Genomic DNA, 20,711 nt, shown 5'->3' with positions numbered 1-20,711 from the left:
AAGCCCATTACCGTGACCATCAAGCCTTAACCATGCCCAAAATTATCGATCCATAACTGTGCCTTGTAACTGAGCCCTAAACCCCAACGAAGTAGTTGGTTTTAAGGAGCCAGCCCATGGGGGCCATCCCTAGGTCCTGTGGGGATCATACGACCAGGTGTGCGCAGAACGGAGCCAACAGAGGAGGCCAACCCCAGATCCCATGGGGACTCACGTGATCAAGGGGTGCACAGAAAAGTGCTAGATAGAGCCCCTGAATTTCGGCACCCAACCCGGTCACATGGCCTCCATGTGGTCGAAATTTTCGAGACGGGGGTCTTAAATGTGCCCTTAACTGTCCTACAATTTCACCCACAGAGTGGGAATCATGCCAGGTTTAGTGGGAAGTTTCCATGTTCAGGGCGCACAAGCCAGGTTTTAGCCAAATTGTAGGGTGGTTAGTTGCTGAACTTGGGAAAAGGAGGAAAGAGGCATAACTTTCTCAGTTTTTGGTCTTTTTGGGAGAAGAAAGAGGCTAGACAAGGGTTTTTGATAGCTCTAAGGCCATTGGAGCTATCATGGAATCCATTTGAGAGATGTAACTCATTGTAATCACCATTTTCTAGCATAATGAAAGAGGGCCAAGCATTGGAAGCTAGACCAGGAGACGTAGCTTAGGAGGGGTGAATCTTTAATCACTTGTTGTTTTTTTTATTACTGTTACGCCTTATTTCTCTGCTATTTTATGCAATTTATGAGTTGAATTCATGTTTAAATATGTGTATGAATTTAACTTAAGCACCAAAAAAACTCATTTTATGCACCTACAACTTTACATAATCCTCAAGCATATACATATACAGATCAATGATGATGCTCCTGAATTTTTGTTTGGCCCTCACATCGCTAGTTCAAACGATGACGTACCCCCATTTTATGTAAGTCTAAATGTACATGATATGACTCTTCACAATTCCATGTTATACTCTGGAGATTCACATAACCTCATGCCTAAGTCAGTCATGGACCATCTAGGGCTCCAAATTACCAGACCCTACAAATATTTTTTCTCCTTTGATTCTAGAAAGGTAAAATGCCTAGGGATGATAAAGGATTTAGTTGTCACCTTAGCTCAGATTCCTGCTAAGAGTGTATTGATGGATATAGTAGTAGCAAACATTCTAGCCAGATTTGGCATGTTGTTATCCCAATCTTGGGCAGTGAGATTGGGAGGAACTTTACAGATGGACATGTCCTATGCTTCTATACCATTGTTTGGTGAAATGAAAAGATTATATCGAGAGGTTCAAATGGCCTATATGGTGAGCAGTAGAACCCAACCAGATAATCATCCAATCTATGCAGTAGACATAGAGCTAGGATCACAAATTTTCTTCAATGATTGTTGTTTTGAGGGAGAAACATCAGCAAAAAATGAAACTAATATTCAGCAAGAACAGGTTCAGAAATTTTCAAATGAAGTCTGGAAATTACATTTTGATGGCTCCACTTGTGAGAAAGGTTCTGGAGCAAGAGTGTGGATTGTTCCACCGGATTGTACAAGTCAATTACATTCATTTAAATTGCATTTTGATTGTACAAATAATGTAGTAGAGTATGAAGCTCTCATTATTGGGTTAAATCTATTAAGAGAGAAAAATGAGTAGAAAATTCACATTTTTAGAGACTTAGAGCTGATTGTGAACCAAGTCAAAGGTACCTATCAAACTAAGAATTCGAGAATGAGAGCCTACAGGAATGAAGTTTGGGATTTATTTTCTAACTTATTTTCCAAACATGAGATCTCACTGGTATCAAGAGAGGAGAATGGAATTACAGATTCCTTAGCAATAACTATTATTTCTTTCAGAATTTTGATTTATCCAAATGAAAAGTATGAGATAAATATTAGGCATAGGCCTTCAATTCCAGATAATACAAAGCACTAGTGTTTGAAGATGATCAACAAATCAAAATATTTTTGGAAAGAACAGATGAGTTTCTCAGTACTCCATTAGAAAAGCATGAAGATGAAACTGCAGATAAGAATTTTGAAACAACGGTCTTTTTGAACATTGTGGTTAGATAGGAAATTATTCAATTAAGTAACAATCTAATTCCTAGATGTTTGGTTCCTTTAGAAAGATTGTTTGATTCTAATGATGTGGCAGTTAAGTCAAGAATTATGCCAAGAAATTGGCGAGATGGAGGATTATAATTTGGGGACTGAAAGTGACCCAAAGATAGTCAAAGTTTCCAACACTTGGAAAAGGAGAAGAAACAAAAATATGTAGAATTATTGAAAAGTTTGTTGATATATTCGCTTGGAGGTACGAATACTTGAATATTTATGATCAGTCCATCGTCCAACATACTATACCACTTGAAATGAAAAACCATTTAAAAAAAAGTTAAGAAGGATCAATTCGAAGCTACTGTCACTGATTGAGAAAGAAGTAAAAACATTGTTAGCTGCAAAAATCATCATTCCACTCATATTTTCCAATTGCGTAGCAAACTTGGTGCTGGTGAGGAAGAAAAGAGGGGAAATTCGTTTGTGTGTGGATTTTAGAAATTTAAACAAACTCTCACTGAAGGATAATTATCCTTTGCCGAAAATGGATCACATTCTGCAAAATGTGGTTGGTGAAGAAATGATTTCCATGCTGGATGCATTTTCAGGATACAATCAGATCCTGCTGACCCAAAAGATCAAGAGAATACTTCCTTCACTACGACGTGGGGTGCGTTCTTGTATTCTAAGATGCCATTCGGGCCCATGAACATCGAAGCTACTTTTTAGTGCGCAATGGACATCACTTTTGCTAATGAAAGAGAGAAGTTTGTGGTAATTTATCTACATGACATTACTATTTTCTCAAAATCTGAATCCACCCATCTGAAACATTTGAGGACAGTGTTTAGCAAGTGCACGGAATTTGGAGTTTCTCTAAATCCAAAAAATTCCATTTCACCATGAAGGAAGGCAAGTTGTTGGGACACAGTATCAAAGGATGACATCAAGATAGACCCCAACAGAGTGGAAACAATCCAAAATATCGAGCAGCCAAGAAACAAGAAGGAAGTGCAATCTTTCTTAGGTAAAGTAAATTTTCTGTGGCGTTTTATTCCAAAATTTGTAGAAATTTTAAAAGTAATAACATGTATGCTTAAGAAAGGGAGTGAAATTAAGTGGAATGAGAAAGCAAAGAATTATTTTAATGATATAAAGAGATATTTAGGCCAAGCACATTTACTCATTGGTCCAGATTTTTCAAAGGATTTCATAATTTTCTCTTTTGCCTCCGAACACACTATCTTTGGTGTGTTGCTTAAGAGGAATGAGACAGGTCAATAACAACTCATTTTCTTTTTTAGTAGGGCATTGAGGTATGTTGAACTGAAGTACAATAATCTAGACAAACATGCATATGCTCTAATCAAAGCACTAAAATATTTTAGAGTTTTTATTCTGCATTCTCATGTGACTGCGTATGTGTCGGATGTTGCAATAAAGAGTATTTTAGTACAACCAGACAATGATGGTAGAAGAGGGACATGGATCGCTGAAATGTTGGAGTTTGACTTGGAAATCAAACCTACCAAGTTAATTAAAGGACAGGGTCTCGCTAGACTAATGACTGAAACAAATCTTGATGTTGTTGGTATAAATTCTATTTTTGAATTATCAGATCTGCCAGGTGAAGAATCAGTTGTTAAAGCTAAAGATTGTTTTAAACAATGTCTGTGGTATGTTGAGGTTGTTTACATTATGTAGAATTTACAAGTACCACCAAGAATAGATAAGGCACATGCTAGATTTGAGGTTGAAATATGTTAAGTATTGTCTTTTAAATGGTTATTTGTATTGGAAGGATCCTCAGGGTATTTTATTGAACTGCCTACTAGAAGGCGAAGCCAAGAAAATGAGTAAATACTTTCATGAAGGAGCATGTGGAGGACATCATTATTAGAAGGCCACAACAGATAAAATATTGAGAGTTGGATTTTAATAGCCTACTCTATTTTCTGATGTTAGAAAGGAATTAGCAGCTTTCCACAAATGTCATTTGTTTGAGGGTAAGTCAAAATAATGTCTTTACCTTTGAATCCTATCTCTGTGGAGGCACCTTTCTAGTAGTGGGGCCTTAAATTTATAGGTGAAATTCATTTGACATCGTCAACACAAAATATATGGATTTTGACAGGGACATATTACTTCACAAAGTGGATTGAGGCACTTCCGAGTAGGCAAGCTATTGATTTTGTGGTTATTCATTTCTTAGAAAATATTCTTTCTAGATTTGGTTGCCTGAAGAGGATTATTACTGATAATGCACAACGTTTTAAGTCTAAGATATTAGTAAAATTCTACGAAGACTACCATATCAAGCTTAGCCATTCCATAACCTATTACCCTCAAGGTAATGGACTGGAAGAATCCTCCAATAAGAGTTTGGTCATAATTATTAAAAAAAGTTAGAAGATAACAAAAAGGCCTGGCACACAAAAGTCAAGTTTGCCTTATGAGCAGATAGAGTTAGTACTAAGAGGTCAATCAACACTTCTCCTTTCCAGTTAGTGTATGGTGTTGACACATTGTTTCCTGTTTCAATTGGAATGTTTGTTATGAAATATTTGCAAGAATTGGGAGAAGAACCAAATCAGCTACAGAGAAGGATAAATCAGCTAATTAAAGTGAAAGAAGCTAGAGAGAGAGAGTGTATGAAAAATCTCAGGAAGTACAAGATCATATTAAGAAAGTTTTTGACAGAAAAAATAAAGAGGATGACTTCAAATGCCAAGACTTGGTTTTAAAATGGGATGCCCATATTGAGGATAAGGGTAAGCACAGGAAGTTTGAGAACATTTGGAAAGGGCCATACAAAATTGCAGCTTTCTGGGGTAAGAAAAATTTCATCTTAGAAGGTCCTCAAGGAGAATTCCTGCCTAGAGGTCTAGTTAATGGACGTTTCTTGAAGCATTATATCTCCTAAACATAGAATGATTTTCAAGTTTCATTGTACATATCCATATATTTTTGAAAAATATCTTGTAGGTGTGGATAAATATTCAAAGGGACTTGAAACCTAAAGCGAAGGCCCTGAGGTCCTACTGATATTCATCGAATTTTATTTTTTTTAGAAACAATTATACTTTTTCAATTTTAGAGTCTGTAAAAGATCATCTCTTAAAAGATGAAGTCCTTATTTTTGAGTCAGTAAAAGTTTTATTTTGAGCTAGTGTTTGTAATGGATGAGGAAATTAGTCTATGGGGAGTTCTTGCTGCCATCATTGATTGACAACATCCACGTGGAGCCAGTTGTTATCACAATAAACTTTCTTTTTAATTTTCTTTTTTAGAAAATGATGACAATTTCAGTGTCATCATCTTAATTGTAATAAACATGGAAAATTATTGATAGTAGGTCTATCAACATTTTAGTGATAAGATATGGCCTTGCGAATAAATTCGTTGACAACGAATGTATCAGGAATTTTCATTTTGGCTGACAGACCAACTGTCAGCACCAAAACAAGTTTTTAAATTTAAAAAGTGATGACTATAATGACCATGTCTACGTCAAATTTTTCATTGAAACGTGTCTCTATCTGTTTTCAAAGGAGAAAATTACAAGTTAATCATTTTTCCTCCACTGTAATGAGTGAATGTCATTTAATATTATCTTACCATATGATATGAACTTCATTCATAATCATAACCTGAAACCCCATGATTATTCACTCACCAACTATATTATCTCATTCGCATGTTGAGTTGTTTTACCTTGTCCTGTCAACCGTTTGTTTGTTTTTAGTTCACAATCATTCACACTTAGCATTGAAAACTGTTTTTTTTACAGGTATTCAAGATCAAACCCCAATAATACCATAAAATGCAATGGGGAAAGGAGGTAAAATGAACCGGTTCGAGCCCAAAGAACTAGATTTGTTGGATATATTCCCCTTTCATTCATCAGTTGTTTCAACAAGCCGGTTAGAGCGAATTCTTCCACCGATGTACCAACTACCACGATGCAGTGGCTTGGTATTTTGCTTAGGGGTTCAATGGAAATCGTATGGAGGTGGGAGGCTTGTCATATCTAGTTACAAAGAAAAACATTGTTGAGGCCACAACCTTACCAGTAGACAAAGATAGTATTTTCCACAGGCATGTGTTGGCAGGGATCAATGTCACTTTCTTCTTCAAAGAAGAATTCAGAGGGAAAAATTGGAGGGCTGGAGTTTGAAAGGAGTGGTTGCAAGAAAAATGGCATGTCCCTTTATACCTCTGTTAGCAATATTTTACTTGTGAAGGATGGTTTAATCAGGTAAACCTCTATCATTTTTATTTCCTCACACATCTTGTTGGTCAAATCATAATCAATCCATGTTTTTATTTGTTAGAAAGCCTTAAACATATGGAAGCTAGGTTCAAGGCCCAAACAAACCCCTCCTCTCATTTTATATACCACAAAGCCCTGATAAAATTGTTAATAGAAAACCAGCTAGCCAAGGCAGAAAGGACTTGAAGCCATTTCCTTTTTTGGGGAGGTTTTCAAACTCAACCCTTTAAGAGAAGAAGAGGTAGATAGAAGATTGCCAAAAAAAAGAAGAAATCTAAAAATCAGGCTCTTATTGACCCACCTACCAGCCAAGAAAACTTAGGAGTTCCATCTACATCATCTGGTCCAAAGATTCGTAAATTCTACCAGAGGAAAAGTCCCAGGATTCATAAACCAGACCCTCTATCCCCTATGGACCCACCTGTTGATATCGACTCTTCCCAGGCTATATCCCCACCTTTCAAAACTTCCCTGCAGATACAGCTAAAAATGAGGTTCCTAAAGGCAAAGAAACAAAAGTTGGAAGTGGAGAGGAGGAGACATTGTTTGAAGTTTTCAAGGGTGGCAATAGACCCCATACAAGGCCAAATAACAAGTTAAGATACAAAATGAAACTTAGAAATAACCTAGAGTTGGCCAAGGAGGTGATTGATGTTGACAACATGCCACTGAAGAACATCATTATCAACAGGAAGAAGGCTATAGGCTCTAAGAATAGCAGAGGCATAGAAACTATGAAAAAGGGACCCATGGAGACAAGGTAAAGCAAAAAAAAAAGATTGGAGAAGGTGGATGTATTTCTCAGGGTTGCTAGTACACTCAGTTAAGAGGCTTGGGGGATTAATCTTAGAATTTTTCCTATCTATTTCATGAAATAGGGTTTTCATTTTTATCGCTGACAATCGGCCTTATAGTTTTTATATGCAGCAGAACAACCGGGAGATCTGACATTCCCATCATCAACGTTTTTGATAAATTTGACATATCCATTGTCAGCTATTTTGGGGCGAAACTATCTGCTGGTGGATAGAAAACAATATATGGACGAAAGTCAACAGTCTGTTTCTCAGTGATTTTCGAGCAAATAGGGAGCGCTGACATCTCCGTTGTCAACGATATTCAGACAGACGAAAATGTTGACCTTCTTATTTTCAACGATTTTGAAATCAGGTGGAAATAAAATGCTGACAGTCAGCCTGTCAGCGCAAGCTACAAAGTAGAAAACCAGTGAAGTTGGTAGCAACAATATCATCATTTTTTCTAGGAGATTCAAAGGAAAGAAGGAAGAACAAAAGAACAGTTTTGGAGGAATTTTGGGTCTGTTTCGCAGAAGGACCTGTTTTTCCAGCTAGGATGTTGAGCTATCAGTCATCTGTTTCTTTTTCCAAGAAAGACAGTTTGAGAGATATTTTACTTCACCTATATATAAACATATTTTCCTGTTGTTATTTTAGGAAAAAATGAATGTATCTACGTTTTATATTTTACATGCATGAAAATGAATATATTTTAGATATCTCATATTATTGTAATTAATATGGAGATTGGTATTTTGCAAATGGTTGATGTAAGTTCTATAAAACAGTTTATGAAAAACGAAGAAGGGTTGGAATTTTATTGAAAAACATATTTTCATTCTGGTATATTTGAGCAGTCTTGAATATATTTACAGTTTTTAATGAGAATTTTGTAGGAAACTCATGTGTTGTAGTTCCCTGTCAGTTTCCTCTTTGTTATGAAAACTTTCTTTCATGTCTGAAAATGTTAGTATCTAAGATTGGATTTCATTTATGCTCCTTTCTTTTATTTATCAGCCATTAGTATTTGTTGCCTCAGTCAGTTATAAACTCTATTTCATTCCAGTTTCTCTTTCTTCCAATTTCTCAAACAGTCAAAGGATTTGTTGCTATCATTTTTTTTATAGCTTGCTCATTAGATATGTAACCTTACCTGTTTAGAATTGGACTCCATGCCTAATGGTATGTTTTGTAAACTTCCCAACCAATTTCATCCTATGAACTAAATCTGGTCAACGAACTCAATTTGGAAACCTTCTACTATAGTGACCATAGAGTAGTTGATTTTTATGAAGGGATCCCTCTCTAGGTTAAAGGACCAACTTTCAACATAAAATAGGTTCTGAGGTTACCTAAGGGTTTTTCTTGCAGCTAGGGTTTTCCCTAAGAGATAACATGATACATAGCCCGCATCTGATCCGCCACCTCCCATGTAGCTTCATCAAGCCCAAAGTGCTTCCATTGCACTTTAACATGCTTGATTGCTCGGTTCTAGAGCATGAGCATCTTTCTCTGCAAAATGCACTATGGTTCCGACTAGAATTCTCCTTCTGGCTCAACCTAAAATACATACTAGTCAATCACATGATCAACATATTTAACATACTTTTTAAGAAATGATACATGGAAGACATCATGGTGTTTCACTGTAAGAGGCAGTGTAAGTTGATAGGCTATTGGCCCAATCCTCTCAAGAATCTTGAAAGGTCCAGAAACATGAGGTGCCAACTTGGCACATGATCCAATCCACAAGGAGATCTTCTTCGGTTTGATGTGCATGTACACTTGTTCCCCAACCTGGAACTCCTTGAATAACCTATTTCGATCTGCATAGCTCTTCTGCCTATCCTATGTTGCTTTCAAATTCTTCTTGATTAACTGCATTTCCCACTCCATGTCTATCAAAATGTCTAGTCCAATCAACACCCTGTTAACTGGATCACTCCAACTTATGGGAGTATCCTCATCCTCAAGGATTCTTGATACCCATTGTTGTAAGCGAACTCTACTAGTAGAAGGTACTCTTCTCACTTTCATTGTCGATGCATCACATACATATTCACCGTGTCCTCTAATATCTTGTTGACCCTATTTGTTTGTCCATATTTTTGTGGATGATAAGTTGTACTAAAGGCGAACTTTGTTCCCAAACATGCAAATAACTCCTTCCAAAACTTAGAAGTGAACTTTGCATCCATGTATGACACAATATTCTTTGGAAATCCATGCAATTTGACCACATCCCTGATGAAGACATGTGCTACATCACTCTCTGAGAATGTAGACTTCACTGGAATGAAGTGCGCTACCTTTTTTAACCTATCCACCACTACCATGATGGAATCATGCTATCTCATTGTCCTTGGAAAGCCTATGATAAGGTCTATGGAAATGACCTCCCATTTCCACTCTGGAATCAGAATTGGTTGTAGTAGTCCACTTGGATGCTTACACTCTACCTTCACCCGCTGACAATCCAAGCACCTAGCCACAAACTCTGCTACATCTCTCTTCAATTTTGACCAATAATAGAATTTATTCACTGATTTTAGTGTCTTCTAATAACCCGAGTGACCTGAATATGGTTTCTCATGAAACTCCCTCAAGATCATCTTCTTAACCTCACTGTTATCTAACACATATATCTTGTCCCTAAATCTAACTAATCCATCTACTGTGAGATGATAGTCCACATCCCGTGCACCTACACCTGTACCTGTATTCTTCTGCAACCTGTGCACAATCTCCATATACTTGACATCTTGTTGACCTGCCTGTAAGATCCTACCCTATAAGTTTTTCCCATAGGATCTCATAGTTGCTATGTGATTTACCTGTATCTGCTTGCTAAGAGCATCTACCACCTATTCTATTTACCTTTGATATACTTGATCTCAAAGTGAAACTCACTAATCATGGCCAACCACTGAGCCTACCTACCATTCAGATTTTGTTGGTCAAATAGATACTACAAACCACTATGATCACTCATCAAAGCAAACCTCCTGCCAAGAAGATAATGCCTCCACATCTTCAATGCATGTATGATTACTACCAACTCAAGATCATGTGTCAGGTAGTTCTGCTCATGCTCATTCAGTTTTCGTGATTCATAGAATACCACCTATCCATCTTGCATAATAACTCCACCAAGTCCTATCTTTTAAGCATCTGTACATACTACAAAATTTTTATCTGGACCTGCAATATTTAGCACTGGTGCATGTGTCAACAACTGCTTGAGCTGCTAAAAACTAACGCACACTCTTCTGTCCATTCAAACTTCTTACCTTTACTCTGCAATGATGTGATATGATAAGCAATCTGAGAGAAGTTCTTGATGAACCTCCTGTAATAACCTACTAACCCCATGAAATATCTCACCTCATCTACATTCCTGGTAGCTGCCCCCTCCATGATAACTCTTACCTTTTCTGGATCCACCGTTATGCCCTCCTTGGAGACAACATGCCCCAAGTAGTGCACCTTAATCTAAAAGAAACAACACTTGTTGAGATTAGCATACAATTGATGCTCTCTCAACAATCTCAACACTGCTACTAAATGCTCGACATTCTCTTCTTCATTTTTAGAATACACCAATATATCATCAATGAACACAATCACAAAATTGTCCAAATATGGACGTAACACACTATTCATCAAACACATAAAGATAGATGGAGAATTAGTTAAACCAAATGGAACTAAAACAAACTCATAATGCCCATACCTGGTCCAGAAAGATTTCTTGTAGATGTCCTCTTCTTTAATGCGTACCTGATGATATCTGGATCTCAGATCAATATTCAAGAAAACTGCTCCTCCCTTCAACCGATCGAACAAGTCATCAATCCTCGATAACAGATACTTGTTCTTGATGGTCACTTTTTTCAACTGCATGTAGTCAATGCATAACCTGAGATTACAATCATTCTTCTTCGCAGATAATATCGGTGTGCCCCATGGTGATACACTTGGCCTAATGTATCCCTTGTCCAACATTTCCTTCAACTGTAGCTTCAACTCTACCAAATTAGGCATACTCATCCTTAAGGTACCTTTGATATTGGAGCTGCCCCTGGCACCAACTCAATAAAAAAGTCTACTCCCCTGTGAGGTGGTAACTCTGAAATGTCTACAGGAAATGCATCCTGAAACAACTGTAGAACTGGGTACCTTCTCAAAGCATCTGCATCCTCAATTTCCTTAACTTTGTCACTAGAAATGTGCACTACTAATAAGACACACCCTTTCTTGTGACTACGCTTGGCCTGCATAGTTGTCACCATTCTCATTGATGTTACTTTATTCTTAGCCCGCAAGACTCTTTGTTCCCCATTTTCATCCAAGCACGCAATGGATTTGTCATAACAATCCACCTTGGTTCTATGAAGGTACAACCAATCCATGCACAACAACATACTATATGATCCCAATGGTAATACATTCGAATGTGCTGAGGTAGGCATACCATTCAATTCAAATATACAAGCCCTTATCCAGTGATGAACTCTCTTCTTTGTGTCTGTAGCCAACTGAACTAACAAAGACTCTGCATGCACTTATTTTTTCAAACCAAACTTATCCACTGAGTCAGGGTTCACATAACTATAATTAGATCCAGGGTCAATCGAAATAGAAACAACTTGATCACAAAGTTTACCATCCATCTCAATAATAGACAACTGGTGAGGTGCCTGTCTATTATCTAGTGCTACATAGAAACAATGTAAACTTTGAAATGGGAACTATAAACTCAAAATGGGAACTTTGGCTGAAAAACCCCGAAAAAACATCAAAAACAGTGCTAAAAACAAAAAGTGTGTATACTGGAATGATGGTTTTTTTTTTAGGGTCAATTTTGAACATGTTTTCAAAATGGTAGTGAAAATGAAATTTTCGTGCAAAAAACACCTTGAAAATGAAAAAGTGTTGATATTGGAACGATGATTTTTTTTAGGGTCAATTTTCAACATTTAAAAAAATGCTAGTAAAACCGAATTTTTATGTGTAAAAAAACAGCTGTTTATGAGGAAAAAAACACACTAATGTTTTTGGTAGAATAAAATTTTTCTTTCCTAAGTATAAATTCAACATGTTCTCAACCATACAATGCTAGATACAAAAAGAATTGGAATTTTTTCAACCATAAAATTAAAAAACCATGACATTATGAACAAATTACATGACTAAATGAATCAAAATGTCATTATTTATATATTGAATGAAACATAAATTATATCTTTAATTTAATGTTGCATTGTAGATATTCTAAACAATAAAAAATATCATAATTAAGACATATAATCCAACAATATAAAAATGACTCATAACTTCTGATTTAACACCATATGGAAATCAAATTTTTTATTTCAAGATACGATGCAAACATCAGTTATATAAACTGTCTTAGACAATTATTCAAAATCACTCATATTTTCTTGCACACCATCAGAATTCACATCTTCAGATGAATGACTGGATGCTGACGAAGATGTTCCATATTCTTCTCTTTTATCAACTAGTGCCCCATCTGAGTCCACATGCATGCCCACCATTTCAGGTTTCAAAATTCTTCTAGATCTATGACTGGTTTCAACAGACTCCCATATCAACATTGTTCCTTCTGGTAACAACCTTTTCAGAATCTATATCATCTTGAAGCGAAGAGTTCCTCTCTTTGTTAAATTGAAGTCATAAACAAGTATGTCAACATCCTCCAATTTTAAAATGTCTATGCGACAGTGATTTATATTTGTACCCTTCCTTTTTCTCTTTCCGCCATTTTTTTGTCAACTACCATCTCTGGCTTATACACACCATTGAATGGGTGTGTATTTGTGGCATACCAATGTACTTCAACACCTGTAACATCCTCATTTTCTGTAAAGACCTTTATAACCTTAGCAACCCTGAATGGATAGCCATTTGGATCTCCATCTGCTAGCACTGCGATCATGCAACCCTCCTTAATATCCTGTACTGGACCCCTGTAAAGGTCTTCCATGGCTTCACGTTGTGCACGAGACCTTCTGGAACCAATATACATCTCTCTCTCCTCTGCATGTGAAGAATTAATAATACCTTGAGATTGTTGTTGTTCAACAATGTTTATTTCCTCATGTTCATTTGACACATTTTGTGGCCAAATAAATGGATTTTTCAAAGGTATATCTTCATTTTTTGTTGTTGAAATGATATCACTTTGATTATTGAAAAATGACTCCCACCAAACTAAATCAACAATGTCAAAGTGCTCATATGTATATCTAATACATTTTTTAATTTCTTCTAGGCAACCAGAATAATTTATATCTCTATTTTTTCTGCGTGCATTATGAACTTCACCAACTGATTGCAATAACAATATTTTTGATGCAAATATTGGATGATCTGGAATGAACTTCAAAAATTCCAAACCTGGTGACGGTGCCCATTTTGCAGTAGTTGAATACTTCTTACCCCATATTAGTGTTTTCCCATCAATTTTTTTGATACGAAATTGATGTTAGAAGCTAATGTCATTAAGTTGTTCAATGCATTTCTCCTCACCATGTGATCCCAGAATAAACCTTCACATGTCAACAATTTCTTCCAACACATCAAAAGTAGGCTCTGGCATGTATGATTTCTTAATACATTCAATTAATGATGGCAAGCTCCCAACTTCCTTCCTCCTCAATGTGACTAAAAAACGACTGAACATCTAATCAATATGGTCATGACTGTGCCCAACAAGAAGGAAACCAACCTTTACCTTCTGAAAAATTTTGAATGCAACAAGCATGTTTAGATATCCAAAAACAGCCTGATTTTTGTTTTCACGACAAGTGTTTTCCAATTGCAGATACAAAACTTCAGGAAGATTACTAGACCAAGGAGAAAGCACATCATGAACTATGGTTATTGTCATATTTTCATCATTATGAATATTTGGAGCTGTGAAGTACTCCCTTGGCAACATTTTCCCATTCAAGACCATACAACCGACCAAGTGATACTGAATAAAATTTTCCTCCTGTAAATTTTTGGGTGTGCGAACAAAATGTGGTAAAAGTGTTTTCTTCTGGTCCATACCATCAATTATCAAACCAAAATATTTATTCAGATTATCATAACACTTCTTTCGATGCTTGTACAACTTTTTCCTTTCACTTGTTTGTTGTTCGTGATGCTCCTGAAGTTCTTTGACAATTGAATCTACACAACATAAAAGAAAGCCATTAAGAAATATCTTTTCATAGTTGATGACTATACAATTTTAAAAGTTAAAGTTATGAATGCTTACCTCTTTCTGACCCTTCACATTTGTCCCTTTTTTATTTAAGAGAAGCACATGTACTGCAAATCCCCATCCTTGAGGAATACAAACATTGTTGAATTCTTTATTCCATACCTTCACAAAATATTGATATGTAATAAACCGACCATGTCCCTCGGCACCTTCTGCATATTCTTTGTATAAGTTGTAGATTTCTTGTCTTGAAAAAATATTTGGAATATGTATTGTCTCTCTATTTGGCATACACTCTCCATTCTTTGAAAAGAAATCTTTCAAGCATGACATTGCAATATTTGATAATGGCCCAAACTGTTGTTTATGACGTACTTCTGAATAAAATGTGGGATCCTTTTCCAAATTTTCTTGAATTCTCGAGAGACGAAAATTCCCCATCGAATGAAACATTTTGAAAGCCTTTCTATAGATAAATAAAGACCTAATATGATAATCATAACCTGACAATGTAGATTGCATGCACCCAACTAAATATGAATTTTGCATGCTTTTATTCATTGAAAAATATCTCTTCCTTTTCTCTAATGCAAATTTGAAATCCATATGTTTCAAGAAATCTTTTGACAACATTCAGTTAAAATGAGAGCACTGATAGAACTTTTTCTCGTCAGATATTCTGCTCTACCCCTTGTATAACTAGAACATCTTGCATTGATACGAAAAGGTCTGCTCCTACTCCTCGATACAATATTTCTTGGAAACATATCCATCATTGGATCATCATTTGTATAAGAATTTTCATCACCATTAAGAGGAATGTTATCCACACTAAGATCAGATGTGCTTTTCAAATACTGACTTGGAGGATATTCTTCATCTTCCCCTTCTTCAGTGCTACTGTCATAGTCCTTAGAATTGGGACTAAATGGAAAATTTGACTCAATGTTTATTGGATATTCTTCCTCATGTGCATTGTCAGTGTTGCTCTCATAGTCCATAGAATTAGGACTATGTCGAAAATGTGACTATTTACTTACTGAAAATGCTACATCCTATCCTTTGTCACCGCTACCTTTACAGTCATTAGGATTATGACTAAGTGCTTCATCCTGTCCTTCATCACTACTGCTCTCATATTCCATAGGATTAGGACAAAGAGGACACCGTGGCACTCCATACTTTTGAAAATTTTCATCATGCTCTTCATCACTACTACTCTCATAGTCCATAGGATTAGGACTAAGTGGACACCATGACACTCCATTCTTTTGAAATTTGTCATCATGCTCTTCATTACTGATGCTCTCATAGTCCATTGGATTAGGACTAAGAGGACACCGTAACACTCCATTCTTTTGAAATTTTTCATCACGCTCTTCATCACTGTTGCTCTCATAGTCCATAGGATTAGGACTAAGTGGACACTGTGACACTTCATTCTTTTGAAATTCTTCATCATGTTCTTCATCACTGCTTCTTTCATAGTCCATAGGAATATGACTAAGCGGACATTGTGACACTCTATTTAGTTGAAATTCTTCATCATTGCTGCTCTCATAGTCCATAGGTAAGAGGATACCGTGACACTCCATTCTTTTGAAATTCTTCATCATGCTCTTCATCACTGTTGCTCTCATAGTCCATAGGATTAGGACTAAGAGGACACTGTGACACTCCATTCTTTCGAAATTCGTCATCATGCTCTTCATCACTGTTGCTCTCATATTCCATAGAATTAGGACTAAGAGGACACCGTGACACTCCATTCTTTTGAAATTCATCATCATGCTCTTCATCACTGCTGCTCTCATAGTCCTTAGGATTAGGACTAAGTGGACACCGTGACACTCCATTCTTTTGAAATTCGTCATCATGCTCTTGATCACTACTGCTCTCATAGTCCATAGGATTAGGACTAAGTGGACACCGTGACACTCCATTCTTTTGAAATTCGTCATCATGCTCTTGATCACTACTGCTCTCATAGTCAATAGGATTAGGACTAAGTGGACATTGTGACACTCCATTCTTTTGAAATTCATCATCATGCTCTTCATCACTGCTGCTCTCATAGTCCATAGGATTAGGACTAAGAGGACACCGTGACATTCCATTCTTTTGAAATTCATCATCATGCTCTTCATCACTGCTGCTCTCATAATCCATAGGATTAGGACTAAGAGGACACCGTGGCACTCCATTCTTTTGAAATTTTTCATCATGCTCTTCATCACTGTTGCTCTCATAGTCCTTAGGATTAGGACTAAGTGGACACTGTGACACTCCATTCTTTTGAACTTCGTCATCATGCTCTTCATCATTGCTGCTCTCATAGTCCATAGGATTAGGACTAAGAGGACACCATGATACTCCATTCTTTTGAAATTTTTCATCATGCTCTTCATCACTGTTTCTCTCATAGTGCTTAGGATTAGGACTAAGTGGACACTGTGACACTCCATTCTTTTGAAATTCGTCATCATGCTTTTCATCACTGCTGCTCTCATAGTCCATAGGATTAGGACTAAGTGGACACCGTGACACTCCATTCTTTTGAAATTCTTCATCATGCTCTTCATCACTGCTGCTCTCATAGTCCATAGGATTAGAACTAAGAGGACATTGTGGCACTCCATTCTTTTGAAATTTTTCATCATGCTCTTCATCACTGTTGCTCTCATAGTACTTAGTATTAGGACTAAGTGGACATCGTGACACTCTATTATTTTGAAATTCGTCATCATGCTTTTCATCGCTGCTGCTCTCATAGTCCACAGGATTAGGACTAAGAGGACACCGTGACACTCCATTCTTTTGAAAATTTTCATCATGCTCTTCATCATTGTTGCTCTCATAGTCCTTAGGATTAGGACTAAGTGGACACTGTGACACTCCATTCTTTTGAAATTCGTCATCATGCTCTTCATCACTGCTGCTCTCATAGTCCATAGGATTAGGACTAAGTGGACACCGTGACACTCCATTCTTTTGAAATTCGTCATCATGCTCTTCATCACTGCTGCTCTCATAGTCCATAGGATTAGGACTAATTGGACATCGCGACACTCATTCTTTTGAATTCCTTCATCATGCTCCTCATCACTGTTGCTTTCATAATCCTTAGCATTAGGACTAAGTGGAATCCATAACTCTTTATTTATTTGAAATTCTTCATCCCCTCTTTCATCAGTGCTACTCTCATAGTCCTTAGGATTAGGACTAAGTGGAAGAACTGACTTTCTATTCATAGTGGAAGAATTTCCGTTATATTCATCAATATGATTAGATTTGTTACGCGATGAAGATGTTGATGCTTTACAAAGCGAAACTTCACTATCAGAAGAATCCATCCATTTCAAATAGAAGAGGTTGAATGATACAAATGCAGATTCTCCTAAAGATATTATATAGCTTAGAGAATGAAATTTTCCCTCCAAAAAGTTTCGCCAAAATATTTCCCTCCAAAAATTTCGTTTCATGTATTTCCCTTCATTATTTTATTCTACAATTTATTGAAAAATTTTAACTAAATTTTTTTATGAAATAAATCTTTAAATTTAAAATTGTAAACTAAAACTTTTACCTAAATTATTTTAATAGTTAAACTATATAATATTTACTAAACAATTGAATGTTTTTTTTTAATTTTTATAATACCTTCTAAAAAAAATTAATCCCACATTCATCGTGCTGTAAAACAATTCCATAATATTCGCTTTATCATAGTTTCTTATATCGCCATAAAAAAATTAACATGTTAATTTTTTTTAAAACAAATTAATCCCACATTAACCGTACAGTAAAACATCTCCGTAATTTCACCTATATAATAAATTTCATTATCACTATTATTCATATCACATCAAAGTTTTCCAAGGTTTGTTAAAAGACTTGGAGCGAATTTGTGGAGCAGCTACATTGCTATCAACAACATATTCAATGGAGGATTCTCTCATTTGAAACGTTAGTTAAATTTTTTTCTTTGCAAATTTTAAAATTAAATAAGTTTAATGAAGTTTAATTTTATTTTTTTTTAAATTAAAACTTTGTGTGGACCAAATTTACCCACTACGTCCGTAGTGGGCAGGGTGAGCTCGGTAATGCTCACGGCGGCCAAATGGGCCCGTAGGTTAGGGGCGATGGGGATGGCTACCCGGCAATCCGACCCACCCCGCTGGCCCGTGGGGTGGGGGGCGGGCCGCTGGGGTGGTGCGGGGGGAGCTGCCCCAGCTCCAAATCACCTCGGGGGAGCTGCCGCAGCTCCCCCTCACACGACCCCGTGGGTGGGCGGGCCGCCCCCCTTGCGGCAGCTCCCCCCTGCACCACCACAGTGGCTCACCCGCCACCCTGCGGGCCGCCGGGGTGGCGCGGGGGGGAGCTGCGACAGCTCCCCCCATGCCACCTCGGCGGCCCACCCTCCCGCGGGGTGGCGGGGCAACTCTTGAGTCGCCCTACCACCCCGCGGGTGGGCAGGCCGCTGGGGTGGCACGGGGGGGGCTGCGATGGGCGGGCCGTCGGGGTGGCACGGGGGGGAGCTGCCGTGGGGTGCGCTGGCCGTCGAGGTGGCACGGGGGGAGCTGCGGAAAGTCGCCTCGCCACCTCGTGGGCGGGCGGGCCGCCGGGGTGGTGCGGGGGAGCTGGCCACTCTGACGGCCCACGGGCAGCCCTTCCGTGCCACCCCGGCGGCCCGACGGTCTGCGGGGTGGCGGGGTTGCCGGGGTTGGGTGGGGGGTAGTGGTTGGGCCGCAAGGGTGGGCTAGGGGGCTGGATCCAATGGTCGACTCAATTGGCCAGCTGAATTTCAGGGTGTGGCGACAAGGTGATGTATTTTTTTTTTCTTTTCTAAATTGTTATGGTTTATAAAATTAATTATCACTTATCGTTTTCATTGTTAATTTAAGTTACTATGTTTTTCTCATTTATTAATTTATGTGTGGTTTTTTTTCTTCAGGAAAATGGCATCAAAGAAGTTTTTTGTGAATCTTTCTAGACCAAAGACTCTTAAAGGTGGATCTTTAGAAAACATTGGTGAACGAACCCCACCTGAGCTGATGGCTACAAATCTTTCAAGTGCCTCAAATGATAAGAATATGATTTCATATTGGAAGAAATCAAAAGAAGTGAAACTTCTATCAAAAGTCTAGTATGTGAAAGAAAGAGAAAGCCAAAATGTGCAGATATATCTATATGTTGATATACCTAATGATAATGGAATTTATGATGTGATGGGAAGAGTCATAGACATGTGTTTGGTACCGGACAATGAAGTTGTTTACATACTTACAAAACCACCCAAGTCACATGAAAGGATTAAATACCAGTTATCATATTCATTGTATGACACAAGAGAGGTATCTACAAAGTTGTGTAAACAAATCATAAATGAGATGAAACAAAATATCGTAAGTATTGTTATTTATATTTGTGTTTTGCGTTCTTGTAACTGTCTCACTATATTTTTTTAACTTTGTTTTTATTGACATATGATATTTTGTTTGGCAGAATTTTGTTGAAAGTTGTTCAATTAGGTTGGGAGACATTCATTTCATAGAGCATGATATTATGAAAGTTGTCAGCAGTTTCTACTCAGTGTCAGAAGAAGATATGGCAAATAAGCAAAATGTAGTAATTCATGATGCTACAAAACTATAGCCAAGGGATAAAAAAAAAAAGAGCCTCTAGTGGATAAATCTAGCAAGGATAGACAAGTTACTTTTGAAGATGAGGAAGTTGAAACTGGCAGTGAAGAATATGTTGTTGTTACTGAGGATGACATTGGAACTGAGAAGAGCTATAAAATACCAAAAGCAACAATGCCCAAGAATAAATTTGTTACAGTTAATGATGAGAATGTTATGAAGAAGAAAAGTTAAGTTGAACATTTTGAAGTAGTCATTACCAATAGTCAAGAACCTAATGAAACTTCAAAAGAAAGCAGAGAAATCATTACACCAGGAGCTGATTTAGAGGATGGCATTATCAAAACAAAACAAAATGCCATTCGAAAAAACTTGACAAAGAGAAACTTAATTGAGGGTGGTCGTACATCTCATCTTAATGTCATACAAATCTATAAGGCAAGTGAAGGACAATGTCAATATCAAATCAGAAAGACACACCATTTGCATGTTCACAACTTGAAGACATTGATGAGGTACAATCCATATGCTCATGTGGTTAATTATGTGCTTCTTGTTGATCCAGTTCAAGTTCCCAACAAAGAAGAATTTGATAAGTCAAAATGTTTTGAATACAATTATTATGTGCTTGGGGGGAACCATTCTGTAGAAGTTCAAAGACAATTGATGGAGGAATATCCAAATAACCCACGTTTTGAAACAATGAAAT

The sequence above is a fragment of the Pinus tabuliformis genome, chromosome 5_1 (genome assembly GCF_031772625.1).
Source record: "Pinus tabuliformis cultivar Carrire ecotype Pingquan chromosome 5_1, CPIR1, whole genome shotgun sequence".
NCBI classification, from domain to species: domain Eukaryota; kingdom Viridiplantae; phylum Streptophyta; class Pinopsida; order Pinales; family Pinaceae; genus Pinus; species Pinus tabuliformis.
This window is presented reverse-complemented; position numbering follows the sequence as displayed.